Source organism: Talpa occidentalis, unplaced genomic scaffold (assembly GCF_014898055.3).
Source record: "Talpa occidentalis isolate TD23 unplaced genomic scaffold, MPIMG_talOcc4v2.1 talOcc4.8, whole genome shotgun sequence".
Taxonomy (NCBI): domain Eukaryota; kingdom Metazoa; phylum Chordata; class Mammalia; order Eulipotyphla; family Talpidae; genus Talpa; species Talpa occidentalis.
In genome coordinates, this window is record NW_023605194.1 from 36,979,759 (window position 1) to 36,996,570 (window position 16,812).

Genomic DNA, 16,812 nt, shown 5'->3' on the forward strand with positions numbered 1-16,812 from the left:
GATATAGTGGGGAAAACAAAGATTATGGTGTCAGATAAAACGGGCTGAATCCCAGGTCTATGGATAAATCTGTGACCCCAGGTAAGTATCTCAATCACTCTGTGCTAAGTTTCCTCCCTCACAGTGTGGGACGATCCTAGTTTTACTGGGGTTGTTGAGACCCTTGAGAAGACTGCATTGTGGTCCCTGATCTGTCCCAAACTTCTGGTTTTACAGACCAATGAACAATTGCTCAGAAAGGGGCAGTGACTTACCCAAGGTCACCTAGGCAGGTCTGCAGTGGGACTGAGGCTTGAGTCCCACCCTGCTGGCCCAGGGAGCACCCCTCCTTGCCCAGCGAGCTGTAGATTATATCCAGTTCCAGGCTGGGGTAGGGGTGGCAGGGCCAGGGCAGCCTGCAGAAGCTGGGGCCCAAGGGCCTAGGCTGCAGGCAACAAATTCCAGGCAGGGAGAGGGAGGTGTGTGCATTCTCAGCTGGTGCTGATGACTGATAGGCATGCCACATGGGGACCCTGGAATCCCAGCTCTGTGTGGCCAAGGCCAGGCCTGCTGTGAGCTGGGCTTGGTATTCAAGTTCTTGTAGCCAGTCCCAAGTCTGCCCTGTGCCCTGTAACCCTGGAAGTCTGCTAACTGACAGCTGAGGGTGTACATTCTGACAGCAGGCAGCCACAAATCAGGGGCTGGAGGGGCTAGCCAGATAGAGTGGCCATCACCCCAAATCCCTGCCCACAGAGCTCAGATCAACAGCTCCTTGTGATCACCTCATATAGAACCCAAATTCAGCCCAACCCCAATCCATGCTGGCCTGCTACATCATTTCTCGAGGGACAATCCAACCATGTCACTCCCTTGGAACTGCGACTTTAAGGGAGATGGCTTACAATGGAAGCAGGTCCTCAAGTAAGGTCCTTTGGTTCAAAGTCCACTGGGATTCTTTTTCTCATTGATCTTATAATGAAACAAGGTTTTAGGGTATGACATTATTCAAGGACCTGCAGTACATGGCTTACCTTATGGAATTCCTCCCACCTCAGCAAAGAGGTTCTATTATTATCCCTGCTTCACAGGTGAGGAAATGAGGCCCAGAGAGGTTAAGCCACTAATCTGAAGTCACAAAGAAAGAGGAGTGGCAGCCTGGAAAATCCCAAAGCCTAGCCCAGAGTCTATACCCTTAATCATATCTGTGCCCTGTAAATTCATTCACCAAAGGTATCCTGAGTACCTTTTATAAAGTGTCAGCCACAAGGGACAGCTTGTCCTGCCTCTGACGAGACACCTCTCATCATATCAGCCCCTGTGGGCTATAAGCCTCAGACCAGCTGGGGCCTTCTCACTTCTGCCTGATGTGGGACTTACTCAAGCCTTGGAGCCACAAGCCCCTGGCTCCAGTCCGCCTGCAGTGGGTACTGGGCCAAGTCGCCAGAGGGAGGAGCTGGGCTAAGGGCATGTCTGCTCCAGCTGGCCAGACCTCCAGCCGCACCAGGCTCTTTCAGCAAGCCTGGCACTTCTGGAGCTTTTCACCAGAGAGAAACACCAGTCTTCCAAAATGCCAAAATGTGAAGCTGACCCAGAACAAAGCCCAGGTGCCACCTCATGTTGCCACTGCCTGCACCCCTGCCTGATGTGGGTATCACCCCAGTCCAGAATTCGGGTGAGGGCTGCACCTCTGAGCCTCTGTTTCCCCAAATGGTAAACAAAAATAGGACCTTTAAGGGCTGGCACCATGGTCTGATGGGGTGTGAAAGAGCTCTGTGAACTACAGAGAACTCAAGAGCGCAAGAGGTCATTGTTACTGGAGGGGCCATAGGGCAAAGGTCATGAGGGTGGGGTTGGGGTCAAAGAAGACTCTGTGGCATCTGACCTGCAGGAGTGAGTCTGCCATGCACAGATGGGCGAGGCAGGGGGTAGTCAGGCAGAAGACTTTGCAAATAAAACACAGAGCAGACCCCTGCCCCTCTTCTCCCCACCCCACCCTGGCCCCCTACTACCCCACCTGTTCCACCTCTGTTCTGTTGGATTTGGAAAAACTAGGCTGACAAAGCTCAGGAAATCCTCAAATACCACTGCCTGTGAGAGGGGCTGTAATCCCACCCTAAAGGAAGCCATTGTCCTGGGACTGCTGAGGACAAGCTCGATGTAGGCACTGCTCGGGGAGGGCAACATCTTTCCCCTGGGTCATGAGACTGACAAAGTGGGAGAACTTGCCCAAGGTCACTGGCAGGTAGCTGGTGGAGCCTGCAGGGGACTTAGTTCTTCACACTGAATCTCACAGCAGCTCCCCTGTTCTACAGCAGACTGGCTTCACGGGCACTGGCACAGGGCCTGGGACTTAGAAGGACTCCACTGCTATGTAATGTTCTGCTACACCACCTTGAAAACCCAAGTTATTTGTGAACAATGGGCCCTGCATTGTCATTTTGCCCCAGATCCCACACATTGCATAGCTGATCCTGACTCTAGGGGAGGCTGAAGAGCACTGCTGAGGGCCAGTGGGGAGACCAGTGAATGAACTTTCATTCTCTGGAGTTTTACCAAAGCTGGGCCCTCTACTTGGTCTTCCTTTTCCCTTTGCATCAGCCTGGCATCCTTTTCCCTTTGCATCACCTCCTGGGAACCTTTCTCAGATTTCCTCCCCATATGTGGACCTGACCCCCCAACCAAGCGCCATGGTTCCATACCCTGACACTACTAAAGAGCCTGCTACCAGGTGTGCAAGCAGTACCTGCCTTCCCCAGAGCCAGGGCACCCTGGAACTTCCAGCAGACCATGTTTCTAAAGGAAATTTTATGAAAGGGTCTTGAAGAAGAAATTGGGTCTTGAAGATCATGCCCAGATGTAGGCCTCAGAGAACAATCCACTTTTTCACTGGCAAGGAAAAGGATGCTTTTTTTTTTTTTCTGGCCAGGGAATACTGTGCCAGGCTAAAACCCAGGAGCCAGGAAACTCCTGGAGATCCCCTATCAACTTGGAAGGGAGCTATTGGGAAGAAGGAAGAGAGAGGAATTCTTGACTCTGGGGGTACAGCTGCCACTTCCTAGCTGTGTGGCACACTCACTTTCAACCTCAGTTTCCTCATCTAAAAAATGGGCGTTAAATGACCTGTTCTCAAAAGGATTTCACCGGAGAAAAGAGCATAAACTCTGCTATCTGATGGCCTGGTTCTGAAGCCCAGTTTAACAGGTAGGAGTAAGAGTCTTTGAGAACCTCGCCTACCCTCTCTGTGCCTCAGTTTCCTCATCTGTAAACTGTTGAGTAAGGTCTCCCTTGCAGGGCTGTGGGGGATTTAGTGAGTGTGTACAAGTAACCTGCCTGGAACTCTAGTGGGCTGGTGTGACAAAGCTGGCATCACGGACCCCGTCTTTGCAGGAGTCCCAGGGGAAGTGCTGATAGGGATGGGTACAGATGACGTAGACTGCACCGCTAGTTATACACATGACTCAAAGGACAGCCAGGAAGTTGAGATAGAGACCCCAGGGGGGAGGGGAAGATTCAGGGGCCCACAGACACAGCATGGTAATGCCCTTAGCCCCCATAACCTGCTCTCTCCTCATGGGAATATTAGTTCTGATTTGTAGATGCTAGAGTGGCAGGAGTTGTTCTTGCCCCTGTACACTGGTGATCTCTGACCCTCACGATCACCCTGGCCAGGAGCTGGGGGGTGGATGGTGACTATTTCCTCAGGAAGCTTTCCTGGACTTTAGACTGCACATTCACTCCAAATTGTGATGTCAACCCCCACCTTAAATCACAGCAGTTTTTCTACCCTCATGTCCACTCACTACCAGCCAACAGCAAATCCTGCCAACTTCCCTGCCTCAGCCTCCTGGGATTCTCACTCTATGTCTGTGCCCATCACTCCGGCCCTAGCTAGGCCTCTGACCTCTCACTGGGCCCTTGACACCCCTCATTAGTCTCCTTGTTTTTAACCAGGGTCTCTCTAATGCAGTTACATTCAGTTGGCCACTACCTGATTTAGAACCTTCCTTGGCTCCCTACTGTGCGGGAATCTAATGCTCCAGTCTGATATTTGAGACCCTTTAACAACTTCCTATCCCCTTGCCAATCTGGCCCCTCATCTGACCAGTCTGTACAGTCATCCCACTGTCCCTGGCTGCCCACAACGTTACTCACTTTTGGTTATCTCCCCAAGAACGCTCCCTTTTAGTCTCTGAATCCTTGGACCCCGTGTTATAGGACTTGCCATATCTACTGTGGCCTCCCTGATTCTGTATCCAGCACACAGAATGGGGCAAGGCCATTGCCTCTGCATCCCCAGGCCTGGCATACAGTAGGTGCTTAATGGAAGCTTGGGAAAATGAATTTGGGAGGCACAGGGAGAGCTTTAACCAGTCAACATACCCCTCCACTAGAAGGGGTCCTGGGTGCCACCTCATGATTCATGTCACATCATATCCACAAATGAGTCACGACTCCAGACAACCAGCAGCCACTGTCACCTTATAAAATCTCCCTCCCTTTGCCTTGAGTTGGGACAGGATCCAACCCTCTAGGGACATCCATGACAGCCTCAATCTCCATCCTCAAGAGGTCAGCGGAGTTGGGCAAGGCCAGCATGAGGGGCTGGTGTACCGAAGCCACACAGACCTGGAATTGAACCCCATAGGGCTGAGTCAGATGTGTGGCCTTGGGCAGGCACCTGCTGACCATAGCCTCAGTTTTCTCATCTGCACAATGGGGGTGATGACAGACTCTCACAGTCTTGTTGTGAAAAGTGCTGAGCCAGTGCCTGGATACAGCTAAGTGCCCAGAATGTAGAGGATGTTCTCATTACTCTCGTGTGCTAGTTGAGTGAGTTGGGGCTTTCAGTAGTTGAAGGCAGAGCTACCCATGGCTGCACTGGGGGCTGGCAACAGAAAAGAACCAAACACCGGAGTCCCTGGCCAGGGCTTGCCGTGCTCTACACTCTAGCTCCCTCTCAGAGGAGGAGGCAAAGGTGAAATAAAAACTAAAAAGTAAGCCCCTCCCCCTAATGCCTCCGTGATGGCAGCCTAGCTCTGTGCTCTCCAGGCCCAGAAACAGCAGAAGTCTCTTGGGCCAGGTCCCACACTGCAGACCAGACACAGCACCAGGAGCCAAGCAGCCTGCTTACCTGCTAAGGCCTCCACCGACGACCAGGACTCAAGGCTGCTGTAGGAAGGAGGCAGCAGCCCAGCAGTCTGACTTGGATGAGTGCAGTAGCTGCAGGTCCTGTGAGAGAGAGCAGAGGGCACAGTGAACCCCAGGTTTGATCCTGCAGGCAGCCTTCACCACCTTCACACACCTCCAGGCCCTGCCTGCTGCATAGGCCATTTCCTGGTAGGCCCAGCTGGCCCTAGCCATCCTAGAAACCAAATGTTACTCCCTACCCCCCCGTGAAGTCCCATTTCTTGTACTTCACATATGAGGCCCCAGAACTGGCCCTAGCACCGAGGTGAACCCTTCCATAGGCCAACACCACAGCCAGAGCCAAGTGGCACACCCCCACTGCACTGCAGTCGGCCCGGCCCCCCTGGCCCTGGGCCTTGGGACATGCTAGGTGCTCTGCCGGAGCCCTTCGCCACAACTTCTGTCTTTCAAAGTCCCATTGGCCTTTGAGACTCTGCTCAAATGCCTCAGCAGAGTCCTCGCTGAGCTGCCCTCCGTCCTTTTCTCATTCCTTCAGCAGGCCTGGGTCTTGCTGACTGTTCTCCTCCAGCATTCTGGAAGCTAGTGTCTTCCCTGTGTGGAGCTCCTGGACATCAGGAATGAGATCTAGTTTATCTCCCTATCCTCTGACTCTAGGAAGGCCACAGAGATGGACAGATGGGCGGATGGACAGACGGACGGATGGAGCAGTGGAAGTGTTCAGTGAACAAGCTGAACAAAATTGGCCAACTGACAAGTATTGAAGTGAGGACGACTGCTGAGATCTCCGAGGGGCTCCTCCCTGTTAGATTCTAGAATATAGGGTTCAGGTTGGTCAAAGGAAAAGCACTTGATAAGAAATGGATTTCCTCCCATGATCTCAGTGCAGAGAGGCAAGGTCAGATGCAGAGCCCAAGTCTCCTGCCCTTGCCTACTGCCTGGAGCTGTCATGGATGGGGGCTGCAGTGAAAGTCCCCCCAGCTGCGCTGACTGTTGGGGGACCAAACCAGTCATGAAGCAGCCTCTGGTAAAGAAGAGGCGGCAGTGGAAGGGCCCTAGGGCAGGAGAGATCCCACGCAGAACAGAGCCATCTGGTTTTAGGGTGCCACTTGCTGCAGCCTGGAGGCCTGAGGTGTAGAGAGGACAGAGACAGCATTATCTGGAGCCCCAGGATCAGAAATGTCTTCCAGTGCAGACACCTCTCTGCACTGTTCATCTTCACTTGTGGGGGTCTTTTTAAAATCCTCACTGCCTATCTCACTGCCCTCGAAGAGACTCTTAGCCTCCCTCCTGCCCCCAACACTGCTGGTGGGGCATACACTGGTTACCAGCCTGGAGGACAGTTTGGAAGTACAGGAATCCCCGGCTTTTCAAAATTATACTGCTTCACTTCTATAAAAGACCTACATGAGTACCTGTTTTCACTAACCAAAAGAAATCCGAAGAGGATGTTTGCTTTTACGACAAATATTGTCTTTGCAGCAGCTGTTCCAGCCTGCACCCCCATCAGCAAGACAGACCCACAAAGCTCCTCCCCAGAACTGCTTTATGAAGGCTATGGAGTTAACACATCACTCTTGCTTTTACTAGATGTCAGTATTGTTTTGTTTGATGTGTTATATGGTATGATTTAGAAGGGATTTTTGGGTCGGGGAATGCTCAAAATATTTTTCATGTAAAGTAATGGTCATTGTTTCATTTCCTTAAATCATTTCTGTTCATGAAAGTTTTCATTAGCAATAATCTACTTCCAGAGAACAAGGAAACCTGTATCTTCTGCTCTGTGGCCTATCAACAACCCAGCAATTCCATTTCCACAGAAATGCACACACATGTTCACCCAGAGAGATGTACTAGAATGTTCACAGCCCTGCAATTCATAATGTCCCCCACAAAAGAAACTCCCCAAATGGTAGAATATAAATTGGTATATCCACACAATGGAATGTCACACAACAATGAGGATGGATGATCTGTCCAACCAAATAGATAAATCTTTTTTTTTTTTTTAAGATTTATTTATTTATATAAGCACTGGGTACAGTCAGAAGTGCAGGAGGGTGAGAGAATTCACCAGAGCCAGAGCGGGGAACAGAACAGGAAGACCGACGAAATACACTGCTGAGGGGAGCAGTGGGTATGGCAGGAGAGGTCTGTGCACCATGTGGGACCCTCGCCGGTGGTCGGGGATCGAACGGGCGCTGCAGAGACTGTGAGCAGCTTTGCAGCCCAGCGCTCAAACGCTGCGCCACCAGGGGAGGCCCCAAATAGATAAATCTCACCAACATAATGTTGACCAAAAGAAGCCAAACACAATAGTGAACATACAAGGGTCCATTATATAAAGCTCCAGAACAGGCAAAACGACACTCTGCTGTGGCAGTCTAAATATGTCCATAGGCTCTCCGCACCACTCCTATCAAGAGGCAGGCTCTAGTCTCCATCCCCCACATCTGGGCTGGCCTTGAGACTTGTTTTGATAGTGGCACTGAGTGACTAATAGAGAGGAAGGTTCTTTTTTGGCCCTGACTGCCTTGGCACCCTGCCTGGCCATGAAGGAAGAAGGTGTATCCCACAGGAGAATGGAGGAGAGCTGAGGCTGCTCCGCCAACAGCCAGCTCCAACTGCCAGATGTGACCATGGCCACCTCTGACCTTCCACTTTAGCGGAGCCCTCAGGTGACAGGCGCTCCAGGAGTCCAACGGAAACCACAGAATTAGGGGACACCGTAAATGATGGTTGGTTGTTTAAAGCCACTAAGTTTTGGGGCAACAATAGATAACTATATGCTTGTTATGTTGTTAGTTGTTACCCTGGAGGGGGATAGAGATCAGAAGGGGGCACACAGCAGGCTCGAAGGGGTCTAGAATGTTCTGTGTTTTGATTTGTGTGGTGGTGTAGTGTGTTGACGTCATGGCAATGGCCAGCGGCACACTTAGGATAGGTGCACTTTTCTGCATGGATGTAGTATTTTGATAAAAGCTGAAAACAAACTTCCTCTGCGGCTCTCTGTCAGGTGCACCAGGTCCCAACCTGCCCGGGCCTGCCTGCCTCTCTAGGAGGTCCCTGCCCTGCTGGCTTCACCTTACTTTCCTCTGCACGCTCACAGCCCAGCTCCCCATCTCTGCACCAGGGTTGCCCTTTCCGTCCGTACTACGTTTCATGCCTGCAGGGAGGTGGAACCTTTTCCTGAAAGGCTTCCCTGTCCTCCTCAGACCTCACCCAGGTACCCGTATTCACACAGTTCTCTCTGGGGTTGGTCTTCCAGAGCATGAGGTGAATCTTTCTCTTCTGTCTCCCCAGCTCATGGGGCACTCCAAGGAGGATCCTGAGAGTGAGAGTCAGGCAATTCTCCTCTTCCTCTTTCCCCAGAGTCGAGCCCCCCCCCCCCGCCCCCTCAGTGACATTCGGTGATCAGAGCAGGCTTTGGGTGTGAGAGGGTTTGGGGGAGCCTGGTGATCACAAAATGAGTCATATACCATCATCTGTAGGGACCCAGACTTCTCCCATATAGATGGAGAGCAGGCTGAATTTGGGGGTGCAAAGGTGTACAGAGCTCTTGGGAGGGAAGACTTTGCAGTGAATGATGACACCCATGAAATGTGTACCACTGCTTCTCTCTTAATTGTCTATTAAAATAAAATAGCAAGTCTGACTGGCAGACAGCACTGCATCTCTGCAGAAACAATGCAAACTGGCAGGCAAAGCAAAGGAAGAGTTGTAATCCAGACAGACAGGCATTCACTCTGCTAAAACTCCTCAATGTATTGACTCTTCTCCATCAATGCTGAGCAAGAATGCAGAAGTCCTTGCCTATCCTTATCAGCCTTCGGGGCTCTGCTGATCCTTGCTGCAAAGGGCCTCAGTCCTGGGCACCCTCCCTGGGGCTTTTGACCCCATCTTTGCAGCCCCAGCTATCCTTAATGGATAGATGACCTTGAAGAGAGCCCCCTCTGGCCTCAGTTCCTCCATGTCATCCAAGAGATCAGGATTACTCAACAGCCTCCGATGAGTCACAAGTTTCTCTCCTGTGGGCGGAATGACCCCGGACAGGCCAAGGCAGTTCTGAGGCCCTGCTCGCTTTCTGCCTCCCGCGGCTTCCCCCAGGTACTGATGATGGTGCCTGCCAGAGGAGGCAGGTACACCCACTACAGTCCACCACAGGAGGCCCCAGCACCATGTTACCTATGCCTGGGAAGGTGCACCCAGGTTTGCTGTGGAGAGTCCCTCCCTACCCCCATGCCTGGGTCATCCCTACGGTATTTTCTTTGGTACTCGGAACACTTTGCTAAGGAAGGAAGCTCCCTGGCCAACAGAGGCGCAGATAAGCCAGAGATTGACCAGGAAGGGAGAGGGCAGGATACTAGGTCCCAGGAGAAGCAGTATATCCTGTACCAGAGGGAACACACACACACACACACACACACACACACACACACACACACACACACACACGGGCAGCCAGGGAGGTCCCATCTAGTGCCAGAAGGAACTCTGGGCTGGAGTGTGTCTTCTGCAGGTAGGTGAGCTGGCTCACAAAGTGGTGAGCATCCCATCCCCAGAGGTGTGCAAGCAGATGGGAGTGCCCATTTGGTGCCGTGAGTGTTATAAGGATCAGAACTGGGGCTGGACTCTGTTTTTCCCAAACTTCTTGATAAGAATCACCTGGGCTGCTTGTTAAGCCCACAGCTTCCCAAGTCTCTCCCCTGAGAATGGAAGTCTGTGGGTCTGGAATGCTGCCCAGAAATTTAAATTTTTAACAAGTCCTCCCAGGTGATCTTTTGCATCTGGAAAGTTTGGGGGAGCATTGGCAGATGACCTTCCAGGTCCCTTAGGGCCCTGAGATTAGTAATTCTGAGCCCTCCCACTGCATACCGCCCCTATCCCATCTGGAAGACTTGGGCAGGGAGCAAACTAACTGCATCATTAAAATTAAAATGACTTAAAAGCTTTAGAAGGGGGCAAAGATGTCAGGGGGAGGGGGGTTCAGTTGGTGGTGGTACCAGCAGCAGCTCCTTCTTAGCCCTCCTGGACCCCCAGAGTCATCCAGAAAAACTCAGCATTGGTGGTGGGGGGGGAGTCGACAGCTGTTCAGAGGCTGCTCAGTGAGACCCGGAAAAGCAATTATCTTGCTCTTAGCAGAGAGGCTCTGGCTTTTACCCACCCCCTTCCTCCCACCTTCACACACGCGCACACACACACACACACACACACACACACACACACACACTCCCTCCCTCTGCACATGCACCCAGGCCAAGATGCTGCTGGCTGGCTCTGAACCCGCCTCCCCCACCCCCAGCCTCCAGATTGCTCTGACTTGCTCACCCTCCATCCTCAGAGCACATTTCCAACACTTAAATCATTTAGCCCGCTAAACCGGAGACGGCAAAATGGGTGCTATTCCTTAAAAACATACAGAGAGCATATTAAATTATTGATAGCCATTAAACAGGGGGAAAAAATTAAACAGCTCTCAGCTCTTATCAATCATTCATGCAGTTTCCACTGGGGTGTTTTCTGGAGAGTGATCGCACGGGCAACCCAGGGAGCCGGCTCCTGCCAGCAAGGAAAGCTTGGGCTTGGTGGAAACGGGGCGGGGGCCTCTCCATTCCCTAGCAATCAAGGTCTCGGAGGCTGCAAAGGGGCTCAGCCTTTCTTCTGCCCACCTCCCGCCACCCCTCTTCAACTACATCATTAACAAAGGGACACTCCAACACTGCTTTCAGGAGCCCCCTTAATTAAATCCAGCCTGCTTTTATTGAGTGTCTACTATATATCAGGCATGCAGAATACACCGATAAATATGCCTCAAAGCATTCATGGGGCAAACAGGGGAGCCTTTAGCAGGGGAACATGACTATACTACTTTGTGCCAGGAGCCTGAATGGAGGTCAGGAGCTCAGAGATAAAGGGTACAGCTTTGGCTGGAGGAGCGGCTGCCGGGGAGGGCTTCACCAGAGAAGTAATACTTGGGTCAATTCTTGGATGGGAAGCAGAAAATGGCACAGAGGACAAGTGGGGATGGGCATTCCAGGAAAGCAAGACAGCCCCACAAAGGCATGGCAGTGGGACCCGCCTCTGTGCCCGTCTGTCTGAGAGCACCATCCAGTCAGCAGCACTGCAGGTCTTTGGCAGTCAGTTGCCATGTGGGGCAGGGGGCTTGGACCTCAGAGTCAGCTATTACCTGGGATCTCCTCCAGGCACTGGTCAAATCCAGGCCAAGTCAGGGAGGGATGCTCATGGCCAGGTCCCCTCAGAGTGGAGGGGCGGAAGGCTGGGGTTCACCCTAGCTGCCCTGCCCGGGGCAACGGCACCTCCACCCCCGCAAGGCAGATCCATTTCCTGGCTCTGACTCAGGACACCTAAGCCAGCATGACGCAGACCACAGAGGCTGCAGGGCTGGGACACCTCTGGTCTCCTAGCCACAGCCAGGCCTGGCAGAGCTGCCCTCTAGAGACAGGCTCCCTCCTGCCACTCAGCTGTGCCAAGGACCCGGGCACTAGGGCTACAGAGCCAGCCCTGCGGGATACCTGATACTGCCCTGCCTCTCTGCTTGGGGGCCATCTAAAATCAGAGGCCATTTGAGGCTCCCAGGCCAGGCTAGGCTGCTAGCTGCTGCAGGAAACAAAGAAGCAAGGCTCTGGCCTGCCCAGCCTGGCCAGCAGGGCACCCTATCACACCAGGAGAGCTCCACATTCTTGAATGCCTTTCAGAAGCTCTTGCTTCTCAGGAGCTGGAGCTGGGGAGCCTGGAGCAGGGAGTGGGGAGGAGGCCCTGCCAAGTGTTGATAGCACCATCGCCAGAGAAAGCTGCTGTCACAGGGAAACATTCTGGGGAGAGCGCTTGTTTACCACCAACGCCTGGGACTGTCAAGAAATAATCAGAAGGAATTAAATTTGCAAAGTTGAACAGATATAAAGGAAATCCCCTCCCTAAATCCCAGGACATTTCATCTGGGAGGATCAGGCAACACTATTTTGCTTGGTTCTGGGAACATAGCCTTAAATCTGCAGGGGGTAGGGGAGCAGGGGAGGATATGGATGCAGTCCATCACAACTGGGTGACAGAGACCCTGTGCTCTGCTATTGCCATGTCCCTCTCAGCCTCAGAACGCACGGTGACAGATACACATTCGCGCTCTGTGAGACCACGCTGATCTTATAGGACAGGGGTGACCTAAGCTGTGTATCCGCAATCTGAGAGGAGCACGCAGCTCCTCAGGCCTGTCTCAATACCCCAGCCCCACCTATCTGAGGACTTGGATCGACAGATCCAGAAGAGTCTGAGGAAGTTTTCAGCCTTCCCATCCTCTGCACAGATCTGTACTCATGCCAACGGCACTTGGTTTTGCTAGGTCCCTGTCACCCTCCCCTGTGTCACCCCGTCCTTCTAGTGCACCTCCACACAGGTGAGGGGGCTGAGCTGGCACACAACAGGCTGTAAAAGGTTTGCTGACCAGCAGAATCAAGACACTACGAGATAAATGACTCTAAGGCTCAAATCAACATACCTGTCCCTGTTCAGCTACCAGATCTGACCCCCGACGGCCAGCAACTTCCACTGACAATTTCCCTAGTCCTAAGCCCTTTAACTGTGAATTGTGTTCATACGTCTATAAGTCTCTCACACCCTCTACACTCCAGCCATACCACAACTACTTAGCCCTCCCATGAACAACCTCTCTTAGATTATCATGCCCCAGGGCCTTAGCATGTGTTATTTCTTTCTCAATCCAGTCAAATTTTGCTCTGGGTCAAGCTCTACTTCCCCCTTTGTAACCACTGCAATACTTTCACATTACACTAGACTGGGGATAGGGGGTGGGGAGCACCATGAAAATAAATGGAATTCCTTCATCAGCACTTGGCACGTGAGAGCAGAGAGAGGCCTCTAACTTTACTACATTCAAACCAACCACCTCAGCCCCTGGCCTGCAGCCCAGAATCAGTTCTTCCTAACAGCTAACCTGCATCTTCCCTGCTGTAATTTTAAAAGCCATTCCCTGGATAGTGGGTGAGATGTTTTCAGCCAAGTGTAAATGAGACCGTACTCTTGGAGCTCCTGGAGTTGAGAGAAGGGGCAGGCTTGGGAATTTCCAGGCAAAGGCCAGCAGAAATTGGCCACAAATGAATCATTAACTCTCGAGTTGAGAGCTTGGTGGCTGGTGCCAAGGTCTCAGGCTTTGGCCTGTGTGGGCCACTTAGCCTCGCTTGGCTCAGGCCCGAGGGTGGCCCTGCCCGTCAGCCATCTGCTTCACCCCATGGCCACTGGTCACTGAGAGCAGAGGAGGTCGAGGCCAAAGCAGCCCAGATGTCTTATGGGAGAGGACACGCCTTTCCCCAGGAATGGCTCCAAATCTTTGCCACACACTTCTGTCCTTCTGTAATGCTGTCCCTTCCAGCAAGTAAATTCCTCTTGTCTTTCAAGGTCTGGCTCCAGCCTGGCCTGTTTCTTCCCTTTCTAGCCTATCTGGGTCCACCTTGACTCCCACAGAGACTCTGAGCCCCTGAGTAGGGGGCTCATTTCTTCAGCAAAGCCCCTGCCAGGATGGGGACTTTGCATTTCTATGAACCTGAGCAGCTGGCATGAGGCAGGACACAGACCAGGGAGCCCATCTGTGATGGGGGTTGCTCAGGGTGCTCAGCCTGCAGCTGGCAGAAGTACCTAGGCTGTCAGTGGGGGTTACAGTCCTTGCCTGGCTCAGGTAAGACATGTTACCTGAGCAACCCCTCTGGGCCTCTTTCAGGACCTCAAGCCAGTGGGGTACAGTGGAGGCAGGGTCACAGGTGACCACTGGCCTCCCACAAGGAAGTCAGGTGGTTTTGGGGAAGCCCAGCACCCTCATTCCCCAAGAGCCAACAGAGGTCATTACTGGCTACCTCCTTCCTGGGGGGCTCCCTCCTGCAGGTTGGGATGTGATTTTGCCACAGTCCTTCCAAGTTGCCCTGAAGAACAGCTCGACTCTTCTCGGGTGGGGAGCTGAAGTTTGGAAATGCAGGTATCATTGTAATATGATATCACTATGTGTCCCCAAACATCGTGTCTACTTGTATGGCAACAAGGCTGGCAAAATAAATGATAGATACTTGACTTCTGATTCCATGTTCACTCCACACTCATCTCTCACAAATCCGTCCACACACCACTAGGTAGATACAATTAACATGTCTATTTGAAAGTGAGGAAGCCACAGTCCTAGAGATTCAGATAAAAATGCAGCAATCTGTCCAAGTCCCAAAGCTCAAGTATGGCAGTTGAGGGTTCAGAGGCAGGCATCTGACACCCGGGCCCTGCACATCACCACCCCACAGGCCCAGAGGCCCTCATCTCCTGTGCTCTGAGCCAGAACAAGCTCTGGGGTCATCCTCCTACCTTTCTACCCTCCACACCCTTCACAGTCCTTTTCTCATCTGATGCTCAAAATAGCCACAGGAGGTGACAAGTGAGGGTCAGCTGGGGAAACTGAGGCCTACTGAGCCCTTTGAGCCTCACACAACCCTCCAAGTGGCTGTTGTTAAAGCCATTTTGCAGAGGAGGATGGGAAAGGCACAGGGGTTGCTACCCCAGGCTGGTGACAGCTGGGTTTGTGCCCTAACCTGTCTCACTCCCGACTGGGGCTCTCCCGAGACACAGAGCTGTTCCCAAGGCTCGGCACAGAGTTAGTGTGGGCCTGTGGGCAGGAGTGGCAGTCAGGGGGGAGGCGGAGTGGTGGGGGAGAAACGGACAGTGGCTAAAAAGCACAATGTGAGGACCTGGGAGTGGGTGCTGTGTCCCTCCCTTCCAGACACCCTACAGGGATGGGCTGGTGCTCTGGAAGTGCTCTGAGGCCAGGCCCAACTCCCCACTCCCCTGTAGGACTCCTGGGCGGGGCACTCTGTGGTCATTTCTGGCAGCAGTCCTACTAATGAACCTAATCTTTAAGCAGGGATGTCTCTGTACGTCACACACATTCACATGCATGTGTGTGCACGGGTGTGCCCCTAGTGTTCACGGGGCCCATCTAAGGAATACCAGAGGAGGTGACAGCCTTTTGCCCACAGGCACGTGCCCCAATACACCTGGCACAGACACGGAGTGCATCGCCACTCACACAGATGCGAGTGCTCTCCTCAGCAGGGCACGCAGAGACATGTGCACTGGGCACACATGTGTTCATCTGCACACATGCTCACACCCAGAACAACACACACCTGCATTCAGGGCTGATGCAGCTTGGGGGGCCGCTGAGCAGGGATGTGGACAGCCTGATGCACATGTAGGCACTGGGCCCGGGAGAGTGGGCAGGGAGCAGGTGGGCAGGCGGCCATCTGCAGCACTGTGCTGGGAGTCCCTTGCTGCCTCTGTGCTCATGTAGTCAGGCCTGTCTAAAACAGGACCATAAATCAGGAAGCCGCCTGCCGCAAGCATTAAATCACTGTCCCCAGGACGCAGCGCTCAAACCAGAGCAGCAGCCAGCATCAGGCCGGGGCCCACTGTCTGTGTGGGTTGGTAGTGGGGTAGCTGGTATATGGCATCCCCCAAACAAGGCTGTCTCCCCACCCTCACCCTCTATCAAAGCCCCTTTCCTACTAGTCTGCTAGGCTCTGCCTTCCTCCGGCCTTTCCTCTTCATTCTTCCTTGCTTCCTATGTTCTGGGCCTGAGACCCTGGTGTTCCCCTGCTAGGCTGAGGGCTGTCCTCCCATGCCAAGCACTGAAGGCTTTTCTTAGTGACTTTGGTGTGCCTGGGCTGGAGGCAGGAGTGAAGGGCAGTCTACTTTGGGGCAGGAACACTGGGGTATTCTTGCCCGACCGAGGATCTGGTCCTGGGGCCCAGTTTCAACTGCCCTCTGGTGAGTCACCTCCCTTTTCCTGCCTCACATACACCATCTATAAAGTGGGACCTCCAGAGGCTGCTTGTCCTGAGGATTTGATGCCCAGGGAAAAGATCCTCTGAGGATGCTGATTAATTATGACTATTAATAATACGACCATCTGTATCTCGTGGTGGAGCAAGGATGATTAAAACTGGGCCCCATGCCCCAGTGGCAGAATAAATGGGTCTCCGGGTGGACTGGGGTGTTAACACCAAGCCTGCAAGCAGATCTGTGGTGGCTCTGTGTTGGGGAGGGGTTGTGTACACCGCGCTGCACACACAGATGCAGAGGAGAGACCGGCAGGCAGGCAGACAGACAGACTGTGGAGCTAGCTCATCAGCCAATGAACAAAAGACAATTACCCCATGCCAGGGCTCCCGGGCACGGCTCTTTTTGCCTCCTACTGAAACAAACCGACTTGGCCTTCCCACTTCGCCTCACCCCTTAACCCACTGCACAGTGGAGTCCAAAAGTCTCAGCTGCAGGAGGATAACAAAGGAAGTTAGCATGGGGGCCTGCCTCTGTCTAGAGAAGTCCTAGACACAGTCACCTGTGTCCAGGCTAGTCCCCTAGCATGGGCACTCTATGACTAGGCCCTGGGACCGCTCCATCTCAAGCCTCTGTGCCCTGTACACTCAGCCTGGCAGGCCCTCCTTCCCCTTCGCGAGCCCTATTCCAATGATTCCCTTTGAGGGGGGAGCCTTTCTCAACACCTCCTCCTGCAGAGGAAGGGATGTACTCTTCCTACAGCACCTGTGTCTTGACCAGTCCACCTGTAATGCGCTCTCCTGGCATACATGTCCACCGCTCACCTCCAGTCACACATTGTGA

General features: G+C 53.0%; 1 protein-coding gene across 5 annotated transcripts in view; it reads right to left on the reverse strand.

Annotated features, from left to right (window-relative positions):
• The window catches only part of ZMIZ1 (zinc finger MIZ-type containing 1), a 227,217-nt gene that overhangs the window by 175,229 nt on the left and 35,176 nt on the right, over positions 1 to 16,812 (reverse strand). For all 5 annotated transcript variants that reach the window (XM_037496163.1, XM_037496161.1, XM_037496164.1 and 2 more), the window contains exon 2: positions 5,111 to 5,208. The gene's annotated coding sequence lies outside the window, so the exon portion shown is untranslated. The remainder of the gene's footprint in view (positions 1 to 5,110; positions 5,209 to 16,812) is intronic.